The sequence below is a fragment of the Esox lucius genome, chromosome 12, assembly GCF_011004845.1.
Source record: "Esox lucius isolate fEsoLuc1 chromosome 12, fEsoLuc1.pri, whole genome shotgun sequence".
Taxonomy (NCBI): Eukaryota; Metazoa; Chordata; class Actinopteri; order Esociformes; family Esocidae; genus Esox; species Esox lucius.
In genome coordinates this window covers 11,719,525-11,732,316 of record NC_047580.1, presented here as the reverse complement: position 1 = coordinate 11,732,316, position 12,792 = coordinate 11,719,525, and the positions used below count along the sequence as shown (strand labels likewise).

General features: G+C 38.6%; 1 protein-coding gene across 2 annotated transcripts in view; it reads right to left on the bottom strand.

Moving 5' to 3' along the window:
- Positions 1-12,792, bottom strand: part of opn7b (opsin 7, group member b) — a 101,284-nt gene that overhangs the window by 27,381 nt on the left and 61,111 nt on the right. The gene's annotated exons all lie outside the window — the stretch shown is intronic.

Here is a 12,792-nt window from a genome sequence, read left to right as displayed (position 1 = left end):
ATATTTCACTGGTGTAATGGGGACTATATGCTGTATCCACACTTGTTCCAGTCAGCATTACATGATGCATGACTGTATGACTGAAAAAAATTCACACATAAACAAAACGTTTCCTTCACAGAATTGCTGACTAAGCAATTTATTCTTTTGGCTTTTTTTACAGTGCATGCACACAGCTATAGACTTTTCCAATTTCTTAATTTAGGAGATTATCTTATCCAGAGTAATGTACAGTTACTACGAGTTATTTTAAATACCCTATAAAATGTTTGGAAAATGGCCAGGTACTCTGCTGTCCTAGCTTCAAGGGGCTGCTGATTCCACCATTGCTGTGCAAGGACAGAGAAAGTTTTTTTCTGGGCTGACTACCTATTACATACTTTGAATGTTGGTATGGTACATACACTCCAATACAACAAGTAATCTGAACAGAAGTCAGTGACAGAAGGCAAGCCGTTCAATTTGAAGATGTCTGGTCGACTTTCCTCCGCAGCATTCATCAAGTACACCTAGAATCCATTGGGATTGTTGTTGTTTTCATTACCATTAAACAGCTTCTTTAAAAGTTTCAGTCAGTGTGCTGTCTATCAGCTTTGTTGGTTACCCTATTTCCACTTTCTCTTTTTAATTGGAAACTACATGGGCACCGTTGTCATCCCTCAAAGACGCAAATGCTCTATTTCCACGTATGCATACTCCCTCTGTCTTCTACGCACCTGAGGAAAATGGACCTGAATGGTGAGCAGAGAAAAGATGCGTTTAATTCATTGTATGCTTGTGTGTGCTCTCTCTACATACTCGCTTGGGGGCTTCTTTTTTTTTTTACTGCAACCGCGGGAGACCGCTTTCATAGCTTACAGCGCCACTCAGCTAAACATCAGTTGAGGGTGCAGAGGAGGTAGGGGTGCTTGGTGAGTTCCATGGGGTCGCTGTCTCGGTTGGGTGATTGATTCATTTAAAAAGCAATTCAATATAATAAATAACCTGGTAAATTGTGTGTGACGTTTCAATTCATAATCCAATCAGAAAGCTGTTATGCGTGACCTCCGAGTGACATGACAGTTTAAGTCACTACCTTGCAGCACATCTGCGTCATTGCTGCCAGGAGTTCTGAGTCCAGTCATGACATCGAAACAGTGCCCAAGGGTACACCAGAGGTTGGACAGGTTGATGTCCAATTATGAATTCTAAACAAAGACACTTAGATCTTATGGTTAAGCTAAGTAACTGTTGTTATCCTCTCTGACATATATCTATTAAGGATGTTATTGGTAAAATATCGATGTTATGCACTCCAACGTTTAGTGTGAATCCTGACATTTTGTCATGGGAGAGATGACCAGTGTGGACCAGGATGCACAAGGAGAGGAGTGGACGCATTCATCAATTTGCATTGCAAGTGTCGCCCTGATGACAATTGTTTGGAGGATTGCACCGTTTTTGTTGTCGTGGTGTAGACGTCTCCATCCGTTCTTCAAACGGCAGCTTTAAGAGATCAAATCCCAAGGCGTATTATTTACTGATTTCGATGAGCTCTTGTACTAGAAAGGTCACACTGCTGCAATGTTTACAGCTGATGTGCCTTGGTTGTGATTGAACTGGGAGATCCAGGGTGCTGATGTGTGAAGAATGCGCTAATCCAATTTGTAGAAAACCTGAATTTGTTTAGCTACAACATATCCATCATGGCACAATTAATGGCTGTCTCACTTTCTATTGGATGACTATAACGGCCATCAGTGCCATTCACCTCGAAAAACAAGCTTAGCCGCTCTGCCTTTTTGTTTCTATGAGTTTTGATATCATGATACGGAATGAACATTCACTTATGACATTCACTGAAATAGAGAGCATGGAGACATTTAAGGGGAAGCTGACGTTTCTTTATTCACACATACATCCCTGGGAGAGCTACTTCCAAGAGATATTGTTCCTCCAATTATTTTCCTGTTATTCTCAGAGGAATCACGATTCTCTGCCTCTTTATGAGATGTATTGTTTCTCCTCCTCTATCCGTCCCTTGAGACTACGCATATAAACAGCATGTTACATGGTTTACACATGTGCATTACAAAGTCAGCATTCATAATAAACACTGTTTTCTAAACTCAGAGTACAGATGATGTCATTAAATGATAAATATCAGGTTTTCACATTTCCCTTTTCTATCATCTCCTCTAAAAACAACTTCTGAGTGTCCTCCAAAATGCGTTTCCCAGATATACATACATTACACATGTCTCGCCAACGTTGACCCAATGTATACATGGTGATTGTTTGCCCAGTGGCACAACGCCATGGAGGGTTTGGCACTTGATCGCAACTGCCCTTCCGATTATGTTTAAATGATGCGTACCTAGGTTCTACTTCCCAACCACTCTAAAGCTGACATTTAATAGACCTGTATTTGAGCTCAGATCACTCAAGATATTTTGTTATTTAATAACTAGAGTCAAGGACAATTCTGTTAGAGAATATGAAACCAAAATCTGCATCTTTACAGAATTTAATCAAAATTCGAACTAAAGCAAGCGTAATTAGGTAATTATGAAAAATAGATATCAGTGCTATGTAGGTAGAGCTTTTAGAAAGAATAATCTAGTCACGTGACTTGAGTCTGAATTATTTGTTTTGGATGTTGCTTGGAAGACTTGACATTACATCATCGTATTATTTTAATAAATCAGATTATATGATTTATATATTTTCACTTCCCACCCAAATGTCAATGCGTACAACCCATTAAATGTCATTCCCTGATTCAGCAAGAAACTGATCAGATAGTTAGCTTAACCGCAAACAAGATCATATGTCGTTACTGTGTCTTTTTGTGTAAATTAAATTTACAGCAGTTACTTGACTTTCCCAATGATGGAAATATAAGAGAGAAGTGACTTGCATTGTTTACAAAGGTCAGGAGGCATCCAAGTTTTCCTCTGTGACCACCAAGTCTACGATTTTTAGAGAACATTTTGCAGATAACTGCTTTCAGCATTGTGATGCAAAAACAAATGGGGTAGGAAAAGGTTCTTATACTAAAGCCTGATGCAGTTTCAACAATTGCATTGCCACTGACAGTTCCAGCAGCAACCAAGGATTACCATTTATCGTTTAAGCTAGTATAGTAAGAAATTGTCTAGCTACTATCATCTATACATGTTGGTCTAGCTAGCTAGCTATGTATGTATGATGGATCAGAATTTGTATTGAGAAACATGAATATGTATAACATTATCCCCATGCCCATTCCTTTTGACTGGTGATTTTACATCCTTTTTTACAATTATGATCGAAAAAAAAAAAAACAGCTTAGTCATACTTCAGGATAACTGTTTATTGAACTCAAATGAAAGTAAAATGGCTGTACATATATTTTATCTCATTAAAAAAGGTAATGGTAAAAAACAACCTCATACCGCAAGACACTACATTATTCCAGTACATTTTCCATAATAACATTATAACATTCTCCAGTCTGAAGTTTTTAATTTGTAACTTATCAACTATAGTTAGCGTACTCTACAGATGCTGGGAATGTAGCTAGCATGAGCAGATGGCACAACTTATTAACATTATTTACCACTGAAGGGAAAAAAATGCACAGTAGATGTATAGCCAGTTCAGTTACAAAAAAAGGTACAATTTGATAAGGAAACATTTACTATAGGCAAACACTAAGCCTACTGAGCCCAGATACAATGGCGTATGAAAACAATTGTCTCTTTATAATGGTCTTAATACACAGGGTAAAATTTCAGTACATTTTTTATTGCAATAATAGATTCTAGCTATAAAAAATTACTTCTGTCATGTAGTTAAATGATAACCAGCCAGTATATCTATGCAACTATGGCTTTGAAGTTATGTATGTTTATAATGCTGCAATAAATGTTTGAATAAACAAATAAACCCGGTTTATGTAATAAAATACGGTAAAAAGAAAGTACAATTGTCCTGCACTGTTTGATGCTTTCAGTTTAAGAAACAGTTCATGGGCTTTAGACGACAAATGCTAGTAAGTTGTTACACACTGATAACTGCAACACAAAACAAGCAGTGCATTTTATTAGACCATTAAGTAATTTGTGAAACAGAATAAAATTTAGACATTCACTGTAGTGCTTAATAATTGATCTGTACATGCAGATGACTGCAAGCGTAACAACGTCTCGAACAGCTGTTTCTCCCCAGCTGTTCTGTGTTCAGCTGTTGGTCTCGACCACGGAAATATACATGTTGATGGAATGGTACAATCTTTTAACATTTGGCTATCCCAATACCTCTGATTTAATGTGCAACATGTAGTTATCATCAGTGAGGTGTACTGAACAAGCAGATTTCACAGATACACCCCATCGGTACATTTATCATTTACCAGGTTTCCAATCACTGCAAGCCATTTCTTACAAAAATCACTGTCATTACATGTCATGTTTCAAGCACAAGGAGTTTCCCCTAGTAAACGAATATTCCTCCTTTTAGTTAGACTGTTAGATTGGTCACTTTATTCTAATCATAGTTTTTAGCTGTGTCACATTGGTCAGATTGTATTAATTTATTCAGATAAAACACATTGAGAGAATGAGAAAGAAAATGTTTTTCTACGCCTAATTATTTTTGCTTAAAATAACAGTGCTCTGTCACACGGCAAGGACAGAAAGATTGTTTAACATTCTCCTGGGAACATGATCCAACTATTGTTCAGTATAATGATGTTTGATTTATTTAATGTTTTTTTCCCACATATGCTGCTTCACCTGTGCGTTCTCCTTGGTACTGTAGTAAAGAACCCCGCCACAGGCCCAGCTTAAGGCTGACTGATTCTGGAACAAGAAGCATCTCCCTTGGTTTCCCTATATCTTGAATGATTTTATCACGTGGCATCTGCTTTGAGACACTATTCACGTGTTTTGCATAATTTTCTCTCCACTGTGACACTAGAAGGTTTCTTGGAAGAGTTACATGAGAACATACAGGCCTAAAGTGCAGTGCCCCCGAGCCTTCCAAGCTGCTCGTCAACTAGAGGCTTATTGAAGGCATGAGAATAAAGTATGGTTCCCAGATTCATACTATGAAAGAGAGTCTTAGAATTTTATGCTAACTGGGAGATCATGTTAAAATAATTCTGATACGTTTTCCACTAATTGTTCTTTTAACCAACCTCATTAAATAATTTCAGCGCTAATGTTTTTACACATAAAATAATTTCACATATCATATCTCAGCGCAAACAAATTAATATAAGACAAGGACATTATGAATCCACTCACAGCTGTTTGAAAGTAGCAGAGTACTGTCTTTAACAGGTCAATGTTGTTAACGAATGTGCCTTAGACACTGGATCTCCTTACCGGCAGCCAAAAACCGTGCTCATTCAAAGCAGATTGGACCGGCAAGTAGAACCATTAGTGTGTAAACAAAGCCCAAATGTCCGTTCTCAATCACAGAGTCTATTATTCTGTAACAACCAGGGAATAGGAGACAATAGGACAAAGTGTTCAGTGGCGCATGAACCTGAACGCTCTTCAACACACATACAGCCTTCTCCTCTAAACAATGACACCCTGGACTCTTGCTTAGTTCCCACTGTAGCACGGCCAAGGCACTTACACTAACTAATCTTTTCACTCAGTGTAGCTGCAGCACCATTGGGCTCTGAGGCTCACTTCATCATCTGGGACATGTTGTTCAGAGCCATTCTAAGACAGATAAAAATGACATGAATTATTGAAGTGCCACATAAAACCCACACAGCAGATGTGAACATCTGTTGCCCACAACACAAACACTCGGACGCTCGCGAACACACAAAATGTCTAAAGTGAAGCTCAGTAACAACAGGGATGGTAATAACTCCAACAAGTTAATCTCAAAGGATCCAGAGTCAATGTGACAGGACAAAGACTGCCGCTGCATTGAATAATGTGCAGGCTGTAGAAAGCAATGATTCCCCGGTGTTTTGACAGCAGTATCTAAAACAGTTACAGATGAAAATAAAAAGGTCCAATAACACTCTTATAGGGTGTTCTCCCCCAGGTTCTTGTCTAACAGGGACTTAGAGAATCTTAATTGTCACCACCCTGGGATTAGGGTCTGTCCTATGAAAGGTATTTACATGTCTCCTCTAACAGCACAGCCACATCAGGGCCATTGAGTGGTTGAGAGGGGAGATACAGAATAGATGGAGAGAAAGAGAAGCACGGTGACAGGTAGGAGACAAGAAATATGGATAGGAGAGTGAGAAAGATTGAGGATTGCAGTGTATTGAAGGACATGATAAAGATGTGGACAGAGGAATCCGCAGAAGGAGGTGAAGGGAAGACTAAAAGCAAGAAGTGAGAGGCAAAAGGAGTGTTGAACCGAGAAAGCGTCAGATGCACAATATACTTCCCTCTTCAGAAAAATCACAGAAGAGGAGGAAATTTTACACATTATTTGAATCCAAAACAGGTGGAAAAAGGTAAAAAAAACAGCTGTTACCAGATCATTTGTCACCAGATCAGAGCATAACAATGACCCCTGTGCTATTCAGCCAAAGTCAGATAAAGCACAGGAAAAAAAGAGAGTCTGGGAAGGAATGATTAAAAGATTTAGAGGAAAAGACAAAAGACGGATGTGAAAAGAATTGATGGCCACCCATCTGTTGGAGAGCCATCCTTTTACTCTAAAAGCCCACTCTAGCAACCCTAGCTTCAAGTCTAATGTAGAACGAGTTGTGTGTCCGCGTGCTTAGAGTGGAAGATGCCATGGTTGCCGTGCTGAATCACATGTAGCTGGAGGGAATTTGGTGCGTCTTTACCACAGAGCATACTGTCTCTACTGAACTGGTTTTGAAAAAAATATGATACTGTAGAAGTAGTAGTTATATTTAGTGACTGATGGTAATCACATGCCTTACTACTCAATGTCCCACAACTCCTCCTCCTCTCCGAACATGCTCCCTTGGTCCTCCCTCCACCGCCTCCCTCAAAAAACATACCCGATTTTCTCACCCATGTTTATTTCATTCCCTCTTGTCTCCCTCCATCCTCCCAGCACACCCTCCTGCTCCCATATGCTTATAAACACCCACCAACCAATCATCCCCCCTCCAACTATCCCTCCATTCTTTCTTCCAACCGGAGGGGCTTGGTAATCTGACAGAGCAGAGGGAGAGTGTGTGAGAGAGACAGAACAGAGATTAAGCACAGATACACCAAAGACGGCTTCTGCAGCACACATCAGCACCGACTCACTCCCTCTTTGCTCCACATCCCTCCCTCCAACTCCCTCTTTATTGTGAGAGACTTTCCAGCCCTACATGGCTCGGACACCTACCTGATGTCAGTACAAGGGCTCTACTGTACAGACTAATGGACTAACGAAACAAGCAGGCTTGGGAAGTTTGTGGAGAGAAGATACAGGTCGAAGGTTTTGTTTTGTAATGAGCACTAATTAGTAAAGCATTTCCAAACCAGCATGTGGTTTTACCTTGTACTGCTGCGTGATTCCACGCAGTACAGGCATTGTCACTCGTTATTCATGTTACTTAGTATTCTTTTCATATCAACGTATGCCTTAAATCACTATTTTCTGGGATTTAATGTGTTATTTTCCTCTATCGGGCATTCATGGAAAAGGGCCTGTGTGTGTTTCACCAGTTGTTAACAAAGCATGTAACAAATACTATTTGACGTTAACGTTGATCATATCCATTATATCTTACGCTTTTTTAATGTGATTCTTACTTTGATGCACAGCAGAAGTGACAGGTTTTTTGATAAATCTCCTTTGCCTGTCTGTGTTGAAAAATCGTTATAGTGAACCTGCACTGCATTATTGTTTCAGCTGGGCCTTTGCTGATCCTCACACCAAATGTTCCCCCACACAGCTTGTGAGCTGCAGGGGGGTTTGGGCAAGACAGACAGGCTTCACTCAAACTCCAATCACACACATTGCGCAACCAAATCACTCTCCCTGAAGTTAAGATAAACAAGCTGATTTACAAATGAGTTCATATTGAGTTGAGTTCAATAGTTCATCTGCAGTCTCCCTACAGATATCGATTTTGTTGTCCCAATTAACTACTGCGGTCTCGACACTGCATCCGTTTGCCAGGTTATTCTAGGTTGTTCTGACAAATCCAATAAACCCCTGGTAACCACTGCTAAAAGCATCTATGTACATATTTGTTGGCACAGAAAAACTGGAAAATAGATAGCAAACTGTTTAATGACAAAATTCCTCTTGCCTTTAGTGGGCTGTATTTGACTGGATACATTTAATTGTTATTGTTTATGTGGACCCCTTCACTCACGATTGAGCACTAAGACCAGGAATCAAGCACCGAAACTTAGGCTTCGGCCAACTCAGACTCCAGGACTAGAACTCAACTCATATTTAACCATTGGGACTTGTGGACTCAAGCACAAGGGACTTGGAACTCGACTCTTAAACAATCGTCCCAGCAATGATACAGAATAACTCATGCAAGTTTACACTAGAATGGCTGAAACACTCAAACATATTGAAAAAGCCTAGTCAAAGACTTAAGCCAAATTGAAATGTTGCAAGCGATTTGTTGCAGTCATTGGCGTTAAATTTGACACAACCAGTTACTGAGTGTGCAGCAGTTTTGTGTTATTTGTTCACTCACGTTAAATGTATTCCATATTAGGTTATGGTTAAAGATCTGACAAATGTTTGGATTAAAATGTGTGAAAACCATTTATTGAAGCCCTGAACCATAAGGTGAAAAGAAATGTTGGTGCTGAATCTCTAAGTTTATCTCGTCATTTCGAAATAGTATCTCGTTATAATGAGATCAACTTAAAAAAAAAATATATTTATTTATTTCAAGATAAACAAATTATCGTATTCATTTATATGTAAAGTGCCTCATGCATCTTTTTTATTTTCAGAAAGTGACTGGTTGTATTCCTTTCATTTTCTTTTTATCGTGATGATCTTAACATCACCCAGTTATCAGTTATAAGTTACATTGTTGGAATTCACTGTAACAAACCGGGCAAAGCCGCTTTGCGAGGCCAAGTCAAAGTAGCTTATCCATTTATCCTTCAACTGATATTGACATATGATAGAAACATGACAAAACACTATGTGAAAACCACAGATATGCATGCTTTGCATATCAATTAATTGTTTAATATGGCAGGCCAAGTGAGTCACAATCATCAGTGTAAGCTGTCGTAATGAACATGACAATTACGGCACTTTTACGGCATGTGTTGGGGAAGTTTCTGAAGCCTGATGCATTCTTACTGATTAAAGGACTTGAGTCCCATTGTTTAGATAGGTAGAGGAATGTGCGTTTGACGCGTCTCTCTTATTTGCAAATAATAAATTAACTGTTACTTTGTGCCAAGAGTATTTCGCCTCTGTACTTCCTTCTAAAAGAGTTCTGATCGATAAAATTATAGTCACACATGTCCATTGGCAGATGACACATCAGGTGAAGTTATGGAAGCACATAGTTTGGCAGACGACATGTGAGGTGGTGTTATCGAAGCACACAGGTTTGAATAGGCCATCCATATATTTGTACAATTACACGGCTCAAAAAATTTAAGTAATACTGAAATCATACATTGGGTCTTGATGAATGAAATGTATAAAAGATCAAAATCTTTACTGTACACTGTGTAATTTTTTGAGAACAATATTAAGTAACAATGGTCAATTGAAACTAAAATCACCAACTGATTGAGGGCAGGATTCAAATTCAGACCAAAAATCAAAGTAAACAATTGCAATCACAGGCCATTCCAACTTGTGTGAATTTCATCACCGCAACTCATATTGTGACTGTGTGCACTCCCAAACAACATCTGGACAGTCAACTGATGAGACAGCAGATGGTGTCCTGGGGGATCTCCACCCAGACCTGGATCAGGGCATCAGTGAGCTCCTGGACAGTCAGGGTTGCTACTTGGTGGTGTTGGATGCACCGATACATAACATCTGATACAGTGGGGAGAACAAGTAATAGATAACTGCCGATTTTGCAGGTTTTCCTACTTACAAAGCATGTAGAGGTCTGTTATTTTTATCATAGGTACACTTCAACTGTGAGAGACGGAATCTAAAACAAAAATCAAGAAAATTGAAGATGGGTCGTGGCTGGGTCTTCCAGCATGACAACAACCCGAAACACACAGCCAGGGCAACTAAGGAGTGGCTCTGTAAGAAGCATCTCAAGGTCCTGGAGTGGCCTAGCCAGACTCCAGACCTGAACCCAACAGAAAATCTTTGGAGGGAGCTGAAAGTCCATATTGCCCAGCGACTGCCCTGAAACCTGAAGGATCTGGAGAAGGTCTGTATGGAGGAGTGGGCCAAAATCCCTGCTGCAGTGTGTGCAAACCTGGTCAAGAACTACAGGAAACGTATGATCTCTGTAATTGCAAACAAAGGTTCTGTACCAAATATTAAGTTCTGCTTTTCTGATGTATCAAATACTTATGTCATGCAATAAAATGCAAATTAATTACTTAAAAATCATACAATGGGATTTTCTGGATTTTTGTTTTAGATTCCATCACTCACAGTTGAAGAGTACATATGATACAAATTATAGACTTCTACATGCTTTGTAAGTGGGAAAACCCACTCATTACACAAATATATATCACCTGAAAATGATTAAATCCAATTAGCATTCAAGTTAAATGGTTTGGAGTTGGAAAATGTGCATAGAAATAATAATACGATCAGAATACTCACTTGCCTAATAATTGTGCACGCAGTGTATACATGTATATGTATATAACATATGGCCTATTCAAACGTGTGTGCTTCAATAACCCCACCTGACTTGTCAATGGACATGTAAAAAGTGTGGTAATTGAACAAAACAATTACCACACTTTTTACATGTCCATTGACAGGTAATCATTATCAAAATTGTTATCATTATCAATAATGATAATAATCTAAAATCAGTTGGCTCAAGATACAATCCCAAAATAACAAGATCAACTTGAATAAATTATCAAGATTTTGTCTCGAGATAACCAACTGATCTCGAAATAACTAGATAAACTTATAGATGCAGAGCACCTACAAATGTTTAGTCACCTTACAGTTAAGGGCTTCTGTAACCATTAAATAGAAAAATAGGGCCAAATAATGTTTAATTGCACTGAATATTCTGTACATTTCTAAGGGACTAGAGTAAGGAGTATATGTGGAGGCTTAGAACAAATAAGCCATATGATTTGTATTAGTTTAATTAAATGATACTTCATTGGATTATATTTCAATTTGGCTTAATGTGTTTTACAGACAATTACAACTAAATTCAGAATTAATCATATCTCTAATATGCTGTGCATATTATTTTCTTTGCATGGTTTTTGACATACTGTATGATACTGTGAAAGTTAAAGCTGTAACATCGGCATTCAAAAAGTAGTCCAGAGGGATGAGAATGACACTGAATCCAAGGACTAGCTGACACTTCAAGTGTGAGGAAGCAATTGCTTGTGTGTCCTTGCCATGTTCAGTGCCTATCTCCTTATTTATGACACACCACTTTGTCTTGGCAAGGGTCTCCAGAGCCAGAAAGATCTCAGTTTCCACACACACATTGGATTCTCACAACAGTTGTTTGAAACATCCCTGTCAGACATTTTATCATGATAAGTTGATGCATTTGCAAAACTCAATTATCCATCTGAAATAGTCTTGTTTTTTGAAATAGTCTTGTTTTGTGCAAAGATATTTTGGTAGTTTGTCCATATACCATAGAATTGGTATAGCACAATCCTCTAGTATATGCATTATGGACATAAACAGTGTACAGGTGCTGGTCATAAAATTAGAAAAAAAGTTGATTTATTTCAGTAATTCCATTCAAAAAGTGAAACGTGTATAATGTATACATTCATTCCACACAGACTGATATATTTCAAGTGTTTATTTCTTTAAATTTTTATGATTATAACTGACAACTAATGAAAACCCTAAATTCAGTATCTCAGAAAATTTGAATATTGTGAAAAGGTTCAATATTGAAGACACCTGGTGCCACACTCTAATCAGCTAATTAACCCAAATAATTTTTTGGATCATTGTTGCATTGTGAAGCGCTGCCCGATGAGTCTGACCAAGATTGTTCTGTACACCTCTGAATTAATTCTGCAGCTGCCAACATTTGTTTCATCATCAATAAAGATGAGTGACCCTGTTTCAGAGGCAGCCATGCAGGCCCATCACATGACACTGCCATGGGATCATCTACATCTCATCGTAGCTTTGGATCATCTGAAGTTCTTTTTTCCCACACTTTTGTCTTCCCATCACTGATACATCTTCACCTTTGTGTCCTCTGTCCATAAAACTCTGTGTAAAACTGTCCTGGCTTATATATGTCCTGTTTAGCAAACTCTAAACCGCCCTTTTTGTTATTGGTGCTGATCAGAGGTTTGCATCATGCAGTGTAGCCTTCATAATTCTGCTGCCGAAGACCTCTGCAAACAATAGATTGTGTCACATTCACCCCAGCATTCTGGAGGTTGATGGTTATTTCGCACTGATACTTTTATTTAATTTTTTTTCCACAGCTCCCACCATCCACTGCTGTTGTTTTTACCTTGTCATTGCGAATTGCTGAAGTTACCAGTGGCTTCATTCTTTTTCAGAAAACTTTGTCTATTCCCAGCCTTTGTGCTGTGATTCTAATTGAGTTCCTCTTTTCTTTAGCTTCCAAATTCCTTGATTGACAGCAACCTCGTCTTCATGACTATGCCTACTGACACCAAATGCAGACTCCAAAGGCAAAAGCAAAGGATAGAA